This window comes from Quercus lobata, chromosome 7 (genome assembly GCF_001633185.2).
Source record: "Quercus lobata isolate SW786 chromosome 7, ValleyOak3.0 Primary Assembly, whole genome shotgun sequence".
Classification (NCBI taxonomy): domain Eukaryota; kingdom Viridiplantae; phylum Streptophyta; class Magnoliopsida; order Fagales; family Fagaceae; genus Quercus; species Quercus lobata.
The window spans coordinates 26,147,033-26,161,583 of NC_044910.1; positions in this window are offsets into that span (position 1 = coordinate 26,147,033).

The window sequence follows — 14,551 nt, forward strand, 5'->3', positions numbered from 1 at the left end:
CTTGCTTTTGGTCAATGTACCGCATTTCTTGGATGTTTCAGACTTTTTGGTACGGCGGATGACGGATATGTTCAGCAGTTTGTTGAACGCGAGGATGTTGGATGCGAGAATGGATATGTTCATTATGTTACGTATTCATTATTTTTTTTTTTTTGGATAAAATACTATTTTTTTTTTTTATAAAAGTTTGTTTTTTGTCCCTAAACTTTAAAAAGTTATTTTTTCATCCCTAAACTTTGTAAAGAATTTTTTCAATAGTTTCGAGATAAAAATAGGGATGAAAAAAGAATTTTTTTCAATAATTTAGAGATGAAAAATAAACTTTTGGTAAAATTTAAGGACATAAATAAAACATTTTTAATATTTTAGGGATGAAAGATGAACTTTTAATAGTTTAGGAATAAAAAATGAACTTCTTAAAGTTTGGAGACCAAAATAGCACTTTACCTTTATTTATTTATTTTTTTGTTATAATTCTTGATTTGGCCAAGTTAGTACTATTTTAGAAGAAAATGGGAGAGAGCACCTTACGGAAATCTAGGTTTCCTTTACCTACTCCTGCCACAAATTGATTATAATTTAATAACTCTTTTCAATTGTTTCTATTTAGTTTCTCATCTCAGATTTTACTATTTAAAATATTTAAAAATTGAAGATAAAAAATAAAATTAAAAAGATTTGGGGAAAGATTCCGAGAGGCAAAATGAATGGGTAGTTGAAGATGGTGGCAAAGTGAGGTGGCTGGAGGAGTGCAGACTCAGGAGCAAAAATTTAAATACTATGAAGTATGAAGTGCTGTTTGTTTGACCTTACAAAATGCAAAATCAAAGAGTGGATGAATAATCTATCAAAAAGAAAAGAAAAGAGTGGATGATTAAGAAACTAAGAATGATATATATATATATATATTCTAAATTAATTGATTAAAATATCTCTCATCTCTGTCATATATATAAAAGTTTTTGGCTTTATATTACCATTAACATAATATATAAATAATTGATTATCATATTAAAAAGGTGATAAGCACAAAAAGTAGGAGATAAATGCTAAAAATATGATAGGTAAGATATGTGTTCCCAACATGTAATGCCTGGAATGCTAATGTGAATTACTTAAAGTCTCAAACCAATGTGACTATTACCGTTCATGTAATAAATATAATTAATTATTCGGAGAACTAGTCATATTTAATAACCAGCTTACAATTCTGTTTCTTTCTCACAAAAAAAAAAAAAAAACTTAAAAATCCCTAGTTCCTCTCAAAAAAAAAAAAATATATATATATATATATATATAATTGGGGTATATTAATCATCATTATCCCAAACTTTTAAGTGGGACACTTGAAACCTAGACTTTCATAAATATACTTAAAAAAAAAAAAAAAAAATCAAAACAAATCCCACCCTCACACATGAAATGTACATTTACGAAAGTTTGGGGTTTAAAATGTTTTATTTAAAAGTATGAAGTTTAATGTGTCCTAAAGATAAAACCATGGTTTTTACAATTTTTTTTAATATTATTATTATATTTTCTCTGAAAAATTGTACACATTCATAGTATTACATACATAGATAGACATATAATATGTTTGAATTGAGTCTTTTTACCTTTTTAAAATTTAGATACATGATTTTGCATATAAATATAGTATTCGTTTGAGAACAGTTTATTTAGTTTTTGTTGAAATTTTTTTGACTGAAAGTGTTCTAAAGCATATTTGTACCTTGAAAAAAATAGAAAATGTGAAAAAATGTGAGAAAAAGTGACATTTTAAAAGCTGTACATAAAAAATAAAAATTCAAAACTAAAAGCTAAAACAGATACCAAAACACTCATGTTTGATCCAAAATTATAATATAATTGGAATGACACTTTTTTTTTATTATTTTTTATGAGAAGAATTGGAATGACACTTGGTATCAAAATAAAGTTCAATTTTAAGAATACTTGGCACAAAACTAAAGTGCAATTAAAATTTAATTTGGATTTTTGATTGACTTCGCTTTTTTATTTCTTATTTTTTATCTTTTATATGAATCGTGGACACTTGAAATTCCAGCCGAAGCTGTTCTTGACTTCTTGTTATCATTTGTTGAGTTAAGCTTCGGCTGTTAAGCCCATTCATGCTCTTGAATGGGCTTTACATATACTACAAGCCCGAAACCTCCTAAAGAAACTACTATAGTGAATATTCATTCTATCTTCTCAAGGCTAGTATTATTTCAAAGAGGTAGCAAACACATCAAATGATCAAATATAGTTTTCATTTTACATGACAAACAAACATCAAGTACAATAACAATATTTATATAAGACTAAAGTCTTAAACACACGTTGAAGTTTGGGAATTTTTGAATTTACATTCTAAAATTTTAGAATTTAAATTTTACCTTTTAACATTATATGTTGTTTAAGTCATTTGTTTTTCGTCTGTTTTTTTGCTGATGTGTCTATTAAGTGACACATACTAAAATTTGAGATATTTAAATTTTACATTATGAAGTTTTAGAGTTTAAATTTTGTTCCCTAATGATAGATAATATTTGGATTGTTTGTCCTCTGTCAATTTTTTGTTGATGTATTGATTAAGTGGCACATAAGCTTGTCACATATAACAAATGGACCAATAAAATTGTGGCATGTAGATTTCCCTATTAAGTATAATTAAATAACTTAAAAAATCTTTAAAATAATTTAAATAAATCATAAATTCAAATAAAATGAAATAAAATAATTAATTATTATTATTATTTTTATTTTTATTTTTCCATTTTATCTAATGAACTTGAACTAACCAAATATGCCCTTTGAAGAGTTTAAACCAAATGTAGAAAAAATCCTAAGAAAATTTACTCCAATGTATCGTTAGAAAATTCAAACCCAAAAAAGACAAATCAAGCAGCAATCCCTTCAAACCCAGAAAATCTCATCAAAACAACAAAGATTAAGGAACCCATATAGACCCACAAATACATCAACCCAGGAACTTTGAACCTAACCCAGAAAACCCATTTTGAGCCAACCTCGAACCCATCTACTTTGAACCAATCATCTCAAACTAAGCTACCTTAAACCCAGCTTCACTTCATGAACATAGCTTCATCTCGAATCTAGCTTCACTTCACGGATCCAACTATCACTCAAATCCATCAAACCCATAACATGAATACCCAAACAAACATCATCTCTAGCAAACTTAGTGTGTCGAGATGGTCGAGATGGTCTGGATTTGAGAAAGAGAGGAAGAAATTGAGTTTCGACCATGGAGTTTGAGCTTAGGGATCTGAGAGAGTGTGGGTTAATGCTTTAGACTAAAGAATGTGAGAAAGAGAGAGAAATTAGAAAGGGGAGGCTAGAGAGAGAGAGAGAGAGAGAGAGAGACCGAGAGGAAAATGGGAGAGGGCCACCACCAATGGCGGTGGCAAGTGGTAGAGAAGTGAGCTAGTACTAAAAAATAGGGTAAAATTCCCTAAATTTTATTAAAAATATTGTTTTTCGTCCCTAAACTTTAAAAAGTTCTTTATTCATCCTTAGATTGTGTAAATAGTTTTTCAATAGTTTAGAGACAAAAAATAAGGACCAAAAACAAACTTTTTTTTTTTTAATAAATAATTTAGGTATAAAAAATAAACTTTTAGTAAAGTTTAAGGATGAAAGATGAACTTTTTAATAATTTAAGGTCGAAAAATGAACTTTTTAAAGTTTAGGGATAAAAAACAAATTTTAGTAAAGTTTAGGGACCAAAATAGTATTTTGCCATAAAAAATAATAGTAAAGATGATTACTTATTTGAATGGAAGTATATAAAGAGAAGAATTTTGATTGTAGGCTTATAGTTTGTATTAATCGAATTCATTGGTGGCTTTAATTATTAATCTAAAATCAAAATGAAAGAAGTTATTTTAAGTTCATAAAACAAATGTTGCCTACTATGACCTCTCATAAATTTTGTAAAAGTGAGAATTTTGTGCATTGATATGACATTTAATAAAAAATATTGTTAATAGAGTAAAATTATCTAATTTATTATGTGTTATTACATTATAAATGTTAGAGCATCTGCATCAGTAAATACAAAGTCTTGCAAAATACAAAAAAACACTTCATTTTACATAAACAAAGTCTTGCAAAAAAAAAAAAAACACTTCATTTTAAATATTTTGAAAAAAAAAAAAAAAAAAAAAAAACAGCCACATCAGTGGGTGTAAAATTGTGTATAAATGTATAAGTGCTATAGTAACCATGCATATATACACAGTTACTATAACTCTTGCATTTAATATTTTACTATTTTTTTCTCTCTCCACCTCACTCTTTCTTTTTCTATGTGGTCTGACTCTCACCTTACGCTTTCTTTTCCTCCACTGATCTCCATTGCTCTCTCGAGTCTCACCACAGTCGTGCCATCGCCAATCACCTTACTTGCCATTTCTCACGCCAATCACCGCTACCTTGCTGATTGCCGTTGCTTTCACCGATGCTATCTTTTTTCTCTGTTTGATGGTTTTGGGATTTTGATTAGTGGGTTTTGATGGTCCGCTACTCTCTCGAGTCTTGCCATAGCCGTGCCATCGTCGATCATCTCACCTGCCACTGCTCATGCTGATCACCGCTGCCTTGTCGATCGCCGCTGCTCTCGCCAATCGCCATTGCTATCTTTTTTCTTTGTTTGATGGTTTTGGGATTTTGATAAGTGGATTTTAATAGTTTTGATAAGTGGTTTTGATGATTTTGATTAGTGGGTTTTGATGATTTTGATTAGTGGTTTTGGGATTTTGATGGGTGGGTTGATGATGGAGGATGGGTTGATGATCACCATTGCTCTCTTTTTTCTTTGTTTGATCGTTGATGGTGGCTGGGTATTGAGTCAAGAATGAATATTTTATTGAATAAATGTGTAAAATAGACAAACTGACGTGAATGTTTTGTAAAAACGGGTGTGCAAAATAAAAAAAGATAAAAAAAAAAAACTTTTTTTTTTTTTTTTTTTTGCAAAATGGACAGAAATTATGCATTGATGCTGTTAGATACATTATATTTGTTTGCTGGATTATGTGTCATTCGCATATATAATTCTATCTCAATGTTTGCTGCATCAACTTCAGCTCTATCATTATTTCACTCATAAATGATATGCTATATCATTATTTCACTCATAAAACATGGAAATTAAAAGTAGAGAATAGACAGGAAAATCGACGTACTGATTCGATTCAATTCATTGGTGAAACTGCATAATTATATCTAGTCTTCATGCACCTTCAACTTTGTATTTACCCCAAAGGTTAGCTCTGATCACTTCAACAAATATAGACAACAATTTGGATTATGCAAGTCGTAGGAAATTAGGCCAATGACCTATAGAGTATAGGCTGGATTTCGCGTGGATTTGAGCGGATATTCTGTCTGGCCATGAAATACTGTCTATAATTCATATGCAGTGGAAGAACGACAAAGGATTTAACTAAAGTCAATGATGGAAGAAGACAAAACAATAACGGGACAAAATAGAACTATAAAGATTTGAATGGAACTTTAAAAAAGTACTTTGTTTTTTTTAAGAGAAAGGTGAGATGACTCTAAGATTTTTTAATCACCAACTATCAATTTGATTTAAAAAAAAAAAAAAAAAAAAAGGTATCAATTTGATTCCTCGGTTAGATTCCACAAGTAATAGAATCTATTGTATGTGCCTAGCACAAAGCATGTAGTACTACTTGAAAGGATTATGGGTGATGAGAGGAAGGGATGAATTACCTTAGTGTTGGTTTGGTTTGCCTTAGAAAAAAAGGTTTGAATGCTTATATACTCTCTTTAAAAGTTAGTAATATTTTCCAAATACCGTTATATTTTAAGTAAAGCTTAGATTCAGTGCCTCTAATTTATTGGACTTGTCACGATGATGACACGTGATCAAAAGTAAAAACCCGACCTCATTACAATGGTATATTACATTGGAGTATTAGATTCAAGTCAAGTTTGATCTTACTTAAAAAAAAAAAAAAAAAAAAAAAAAATAGTGAATACATCAATAACAATGAATTACACTAAACCAACATTTAGAACCATGCTTAATTAAAGTTTTTTTTTTTTTTTTTAATTACCAAAGAGAAGGTGGATATTCATTTGGGGGGGGAAAAAAAAGGTTGGTGGAGTAAAGCAGGAGAAAAGAAGCTTATCCAACACTGTGCAACAGGTTCCATTCCATGCATGTATCAGCATCCGGTAATGTCATAATAGAGACAAACTATAAAACACACCATATGCGCAGTTGACCGCAGAATGATTCATTAGAAGACTGTATAAACTTCTCTTGCGCCAGTTTCAGATTCAGGTGCTTTTCTTATAGCAATATGAAAAAAAATTATAAACATAATTCAAGATCAAGTACTTTATTTTCTTATACTGTTTTCAACCTTTTGACAAAGATCATGTGGAGTAATATCTTTTTATTAGTTTAATATGCCAATTGCCCACATAATATTAAATCAGTTTTTTAAGGGAAGACCCATTACACTACTGGGTCTTCTCTTGCTGCTTAGAGCATTCCCATCCAGTGCTCTAAATCTTGATATTCTGCATTTTCTGTAGCAATATCTATATTTAATATCTTAAAAAACACTATTACTTTAGTTTATTCCACTCCCAATTAATTATATTAATTTCACAGGAAAAAAAAAAAATAGAATATTGAATACATGATGTATTGTTAAAATGGTAATGTAAAATAGATAAAATGATTTTTTAGTGATGCAATTTTTTTTCCCTTGTGGTATTTATGGATGGAAATACTCTTATGTGTTGCACTATTAAAAAGTGCAAATGAAGTTATTTATAATTCAATGTGTATGACAAAAGTGTATTTTATAAAAAATGATAATTATGTATGGAAATTGTAAAACAGAATTAAGTAATTTACTATTTTTTACTTCACCCTCTAATTAACCAATTACCCTACTGGGTTAGATATCTAACCTGGTGTACAAAGATATCGATATACAAAGATGGGTACCCATGAATCAGTGGTACCCATGAGTGTCAGTCACCAGAAACAGAAACCATGATTTTTCTTCGAGGAGGGGGGCTAAAGTAAACAAAAAAAAAAATTCACCCTTTAGTAATAACTAATAAGAGTTTTAACAAATATTCAAAAATAAATTAATACTTAAAAATAAAATGTATGTATTTACAAAATATAAGAAAACAGAAACCATAGTTATTTCTTAATACACTTTAAGTTAATCATTTATTAAGGAGAACTAAATTTTGCATCAAATTCCCTCAACTCTAAAGCCAAATTACCTAAATATTTTATATAAATAATATTATGTTGTTCAATATTAATTTCCTCGAAATAAAATTTTATCATTCATAAAAAAAAAAAAAAAAAAATCATGTTGCCCATATCCTATCTGACATCTAATTCCAAATTAAACCAAAAAAAAAAAAAATATATATATATATATATATATACCAAATACATGTATATAAAAGACAGAAAAGCTTTGAGAACAAAAAACAAAAATAAACTTTGAGAACCATAGAATATTATTAAATTAATGACTATAAGTCAATGACGATGAGAAAAATCTAACTTTGAAAAGATGCAAAAATCAAACAATTTGACATGAATATAGTGCATTTAATTCGAATATACCGGAAATACTTAGCATTAATTACGTTATACTCACCAAAGCTAAATACACCAACAAAAAAAGAAAGAAAAGATTTTTACAAAATAACCTATTCTACATTCTCTTTGTTATATCAATTCAACATCCAAAAATATAGACATAGTTAACCTACATTTTCTTTATTATTTTCTTAAATTTTTATTCTTATATTTGAAATTAGTAAATTGACTAAGAAGAAGAAAGAAAGAAAAAAATATCAATCATAAAGTTTAAGAATTTTGTAGTAAAGAAACAAAATTATAAATAATATTCATCCCAAAAAAGAAAATTCCTTTTTTGAAATTACTTCTAGAAAGAGAGGAGGAATAAGAGTGAAAGCCTTTTGACCTAAACGATATTGCTACTAGAATTGAGTATCTTGAGGTATTGGTATTCAATGGACAAGTTGGCATTATTCACTTGATCACACCCCTTTGTGTGATGAATTCTCTCACTCGCTGCTAACCGGTTTCAACTGCCTATTTGAAATAACTCATCAATGAACCTTTTTCTTAAAAGGTTGGTTTATTTTCAGTACTTTTTAAATTATAATCTCCTTTTTATTTTAATGAGAAATTGGCACATCATCCACTAACTAAATAAAATGTGGAAATTAAAACTCACTACTACTTATCATTATATACTTAAAACAAAAGAAGATATCCAGTTGAAAAAGTACTGAACGTAACTCCCTGCTTAAACTATGTTGATTGAGTGATTTATGTGAATTAGTTTAAAATGGGTCATTGATTGCCCTTATATGCAAAAACAAACAAAAATATGAAAGCCAAATTTATCTCCATTTAAAAATTATAGCTTAAGCTTTTTTACAGAATTAAAATCAAATGTCGAAGGGAGTTGGAAAAAACAGAGGGGCAAAGGTAATAACTAAAAAGGAATCATACGAATATAGGAAGTTTGCCCCCTTTTTTCCTTCTTAATCTTGAAATCATCTTAGGATAACTTTTGTCATAGCAATTATATAAATTAGTGTGTAGTCATGTGCATATCCACGAATACAATTAAAAATAACCACAATTATACGATTCAAATTATACATGGGATTAGTTTATACTTTTTTTAGACTTTTCGGTTATGTACTCAATAATTTACTTGCCATAAAAATTAAAAATTTAGATAGATATATGGCGAAAAATTGGACTTCAATTGAAATTCAATTTAAAATCTAATTAGATTTGGACTCTTCGATTTTTACACTCAATAATTCACTTAACACCGAATTAAAAATTAAATAGGACACGTGGCACAAAATTAAGAATCCAATTTAAAATCTTATTGGATTTTCTCTAATTTTTGGCTATCTATACTATATATAAAAGGATTTCTTTTTTTCAATTGGATTTTTATGTTGTTCCAAAATACCCTCATTAATGAAGGGTAATTTTATTTAGAAATAGGGTCATAAATGTCAAATAGTAACAAATTTTATTTTGAATTTAAAAAAAGAACTCCTAAAATTTAGGATTTTTTTCCTTTACATTCAAAAAAGAAATTATAGTTACTTTTTATCTCTAAAATTTATCATTTTTATTTATTTGAAAAATTAAAAAAAAAAATCTAAATTATAAGAGAACTCACAACAGTGGTGCTATATTACTATATTGCTATATTTTAACTCCTCAAACCCCAAAATCAGCACGCAACAGTGGAGCTAAATCTATTTCTTTTAGCTCCATTGCTATAGTGCATATCTATAGATAGATGTGCACTGTTCATGAGAGCTAAAAAAAATATTATTTTATTAAATTTCTCTCTCCTCTTCCATTAAAAAAATATTTTCTCTCTCTCTCTCTCTCCGGCTTCTGTTCTTTCTTCCTCTTTCCTTCTCTTTTTTTTTTCTCTCCCTCATCAACTCTTTGCTTCGTCAATCTATTCTGGATCTTCATCATCGCCGATCTTCATCGTCATCGCCCACGTTGCCTTCCCATGCCGATCACCCACTGCTACTGCCAATCTTCATTGTTCTCTCTCTCTCTCTCTCTCTCTCTCTCTCTCTCTCTCTCTCTCCGTTTTTAGCTCCGATCGGGTCCCACATTACCCGACTCACCTCAAATCGGAGCATTCTGTTTCGCTTTGCACTCATAATCACTATTTATAATCACTAATCGATGATCAGCGTAGTTCTCGTCGGCCGGTACCGAATCGGACAGAGTATCAGGCATGGGTTTCGATTTGGCTGTGTTGATTTTTCTGGGTTTTTGTTTTGTTCTTCTTCACTAGTTTGGCTGTGTTGATTTTTTTGGGTTTTTGTTTTGTTCTTCTTCACTAGTTTTGATGGGCACGATGGGTTGTGGTTGTGCAGTGATTTTTATGGGTTTGATGGTGGTTGTGGTGGTGTGTTGATGGTTGAATGAAATATTATTTTATTGTGTTAAAAGGTAAAATAGATAAAATGACTTTTTGTGTAGCTAAAAAGCTAAAAATTTAGATCCACTGCTGTGGATGTTCTAATAGATGCAAATTATTAATTTTTATCCAAAAAAATAGAAGAGAATCTAAGCACGCGCTCACGCGCGTGCTCAGAGGCTAGTGTGTGTGTATATATATAACTAATAAATTCAAATAATTGGTATATATAGAGTTTCGATTTTATTTTAACAAATGTAAGTAGCCTTAGATTAAGACTTGGGGCATAACTCATAATTACAACAACTTTTTTTTTTTTTTTTTTTTTTTCATGCCAACTATAAGTAGTTTAGTACAACTACTTGAAAACTACCTCACATAGACATAACACTCAGGAATTTTTCAAATATTTGGGAGACCAAGGCCTCCCTTATCTCCATGTGGCTCTGCCACTACCTTGGGGTGGAGCTTGGGTCTATTTTGAGGACCCAATTGAACAATGATCAGTACCAAGTACCAAGTACCAAGAACCCACTACGGCACCATAATCACCTAGGATTGGGCAATTTTGCTTGGCTTCGTATCCGGACAAAGCTTTGGCATGTTACGTAGGGCTATGCAATATGATAGGGTTCATGCACTTGAAATTTTAGCCTTGGTGCTTTCGTTAATCTGATAACGATGATGAGTGTGGGTTTAGCATAATTATAATTCTAGACCCTATACAATTGTGTAAAGCTTGTCCCAAAACAACACTATATACCTCCAATTCAATTGGTTTGGCTTGATTGTAACGTATTCATGAATTAATGGGAAGCACTAGCTAGCTAACATCAGCACTGAGCTCAAAAGCACATTGCCCCAACTATACCATGGCCATCAACACTGCACCAATTACCACTGTCATTGTCACTGGTACCATGCATACACACAATATGGGCATATGGCTCCCCATTTTTATCTATATTTTTCTTCAATTATTGATATATGCAAGGTAAGCTGAAATCACCGTTTCCTGTTTTTGTTTTTGTCTCTTTTACCTACCTGAGGGACTCAGTAAAAATTAGGTAGAGCAGTGGGGGTCAATTCTATATATAACCAAGTCCAATTTAGATACTAATACAAATAAACTCAAATGGATGTGGACATTAACCCAACAATTTGTCATTTTGCTTATGGTTTGAATACAGTAATCAATGGCCGCTTTAGAAACTTTTTTTCTAGGATAGCTATCAAAAGATATCTTGAATATATTGATATAAAAAATAATAAAAAAATAATAAATAAAAAAAAACACAAATAAATGAAGTTCTACAATTTTCTTTTAGGGTGTGTTTGGATACCGCTTATTTGGCTGAAAACTGAAAACTGAAAATACTGTAGTAAAATAATTTTTAAATGTGTGAATAATACTGTGGGACCCAATTTTAAAGTTTTTTTTTTTAATAAAGTACTTGTGGGTCCTATGAACAGTACACGAGACCCACTGGAAAAACAAAAAAATGTTTTCCTCTTCCTGCACGGGACTCACAGTGCACGTTCTCAAAAAAAAGAAAAAAAGAAAACGCCAAAACGTAGACGCTGGCAGAAGCAGTTGTATCCAAACGGGTACTTAGTGTGAGTTTGGATGTTGCTGAAAACTAAAAGTTAGTGCGGTTGCCTTTTTTTGTGGGTCCCGTTCACTGTCCATGGGACTTGCAAGTATGAAATTCAGCAAATATAACTTTAAAACTGAGTCCCACGGCATTATTCACACATTTAAAAATTATTTTGTTACAGTGTTTTTAGTTTTTAGTTTTCAGCAATAAGCGGTATCCAAACAGACCCTTACTTACAAAATGAAAAGCAAAAATAGATTGTTGAGAGATAAAATGAGAACTAAGAGTGTTGAAATGAGAATAATAAAGTAAGAGAGAGAGTCTAAAATGATAATAGCTAGGGAAGAAAAAAAATGGAGAGAGAGAGAGAGAGAGAGAGCAACAGATGATACCAAATGCAACTGCAAGTCAATCTGCCAAGAAAAGTGGGGCTGCTGCGACTACAAAGCCAAGGAGAACTCATAGCCATAGTATCTCTTTTGATATCATTTTTTTTAGGAAAAATGAAATTATGGATTATTTTTTATGAAATTGGTTGAATTTTTATTTCTTATTTTTGAATGATTTTTTTAATATTTTATTTATTTGTTGTTGTTTGGGTTTATATTTTTTATTTTTGTTATGAGGTTGATAATTATGTTTGGAAGCCAAGATTATTTTTGTTGAACCCAAATTCTCGAGATTTCTCGAGATTCACAAGTCAGAGTGTTTAATATATAATTATATATATATATTTGCAACTCAGTGTTTAGCTCGACATAAAGCCGCCCCTCAATATAAACTAGCATATTGTTAAACTTCCTCAGGGTTTGTTTGCTTGAAAATCCGTTTTTTCCTTTGCATTAACAACTTCATCAATTAATTTTAGTCCTGTATGGGTGAAAGGAGAGGACTTATTTGCTAGCTCCGACTAAATTAATAATTGTATATTTAAATATTTCCTTTATTTTGTCCCCCCAAAAGGTAATTAAAGAGAAGCTAAAAAACAAATAGATGGCAATGCTACAGCCAAAAGTGTGATAAATGATTTTCATATATAGACTCCACTTTAAGTACGTGACAAGAAGTAATAGGTTGCGTCTCATTCATACACAACCATCAAATTCATTTGATGGTCACAAAACTAGCTTGACCCTTCAAACCTAAAAGGTTTTTTTATATAAATAAAATAAAATAAAAGTATAAAGGAAAAGATGTTGACAAATAGAAAATGATACACTCCCATTTAATATATATCAATTTCATAATTTAGATTAAATATTTTAAATTTAAAAATATATTTAGTATTACATTATTTAAAATTTTAAATGACATGTCAACCTTTTTATTTATATATATATATATATATTATATAAAATGTACTTCATTAAATCTTAAAAAATAAAATATTGATTATAATATATACACTCTATTTTCAATCAAAAGGATTAGATCTTATTTTTATCAAATGAGCAAGAATATTTTACTTATTTTATAGCTAGGTAAAATACAAAAACTATCCCTGAAGTTTAGGCTTATATCAAGAACTACCAAAACTTTTCCAACGTATCCAGTTTACTTAAGCACAAACATCGCTTAAAACCATTTGAAAATTTCCTTGCTCTTCCTTCTTCCTAATCTCTAGCTATTATTTCTTCATTATTGGCTATACAGACACTCACTCGCATATATAATTGTCATAATGTAATTACTGTGAAATTTATGTAATCAAGAAAAGTTATTAGAAGAAAGTAGAAGACTTGGAGGAGCAAGAAACTTTCAAATGGTGTTAAGTGTTTTTTGTACTTAGGAAACATATTAGATATTTTTGAAAAATCTTGTTAGAACTTAGTATTAAGCCAATTCTCAAAGTGGCTTTCGTATTTTTGCTAGGGATGGAACTATGGTTTGACTTGGGGGCAATGGCCTCCCCTCTGAAATTTTTACTTTTTAAAATATTATATATATATATATATATATAAAAGAAAATTAAAAAAAAAAAAATTATACTTGGCCTCCCTAAAAATTAAAATTGGTCACAAAAGCCAATAAACACAATAGGCATCTCATTCATTGTGACTGTGCACTATGTTATCAACTGTATCCGTGTGGTTTGTGTACCGATTTTGACCTTTTGAAAACTTCAAAACACGTTTATTGATTATTTAGCATTTTTTATGCAAATGACTTGAGTTATTAAGTTGTTTGATTTTGGTTATTTGTTGGTTGGGACTTAAAGTTGGAACTTAGAAGTGCGGTTCTTTTTATTCCCTTGGCAATGTTAATTAGGTTTTTAGTTCAATAATATTTGATATATAATTAGATGAGAAATATGACTTATATTTGGGGTCTGTTTGGATAGAACTTATTTTACTGAAACTGAAAACTGAAAACTTAAAACACTGTAGCAAAATAATTTTTAAATGTGTGAATAGTACCGTGGGACCCATTTTTAATGAAAAAGTTGATAAAAAGTAAAATTTGTGGGTCCGTGAACAGTGCAAGAATGCACTGTTCACGGACAAAAAGTCAACAAGTGCGGCTAAAAAAAAAAAAAAAAAAAAAAACTGAAACGCAGGAAACGCAAAACGTAGACGCAAAAGCTCAATACAAACACACACTTGATTGGTAAATCATGGAAAATCTAGCTACAATATTAGATTTATTTCAAAAGAATATTGCAAATAATTCAAAAATAACTATTATGCGTACGTTTGGATATCGCTTATTTTGTTGAAAACTGAAAACTAAAAATAATAATAGAAAATAATTTCTGGTTACTGTTTATTACTGTTCATTGGCCTAAATACACTGTTCATGTCCTATAAACAGTGCATTAAGCGCTGGTTAAAAAAAAAAAAAAAAACTGAAATGCAAAACGTCCAAAATGTGGACGTGATCCAAACAAACACTATGGTGCGGTTT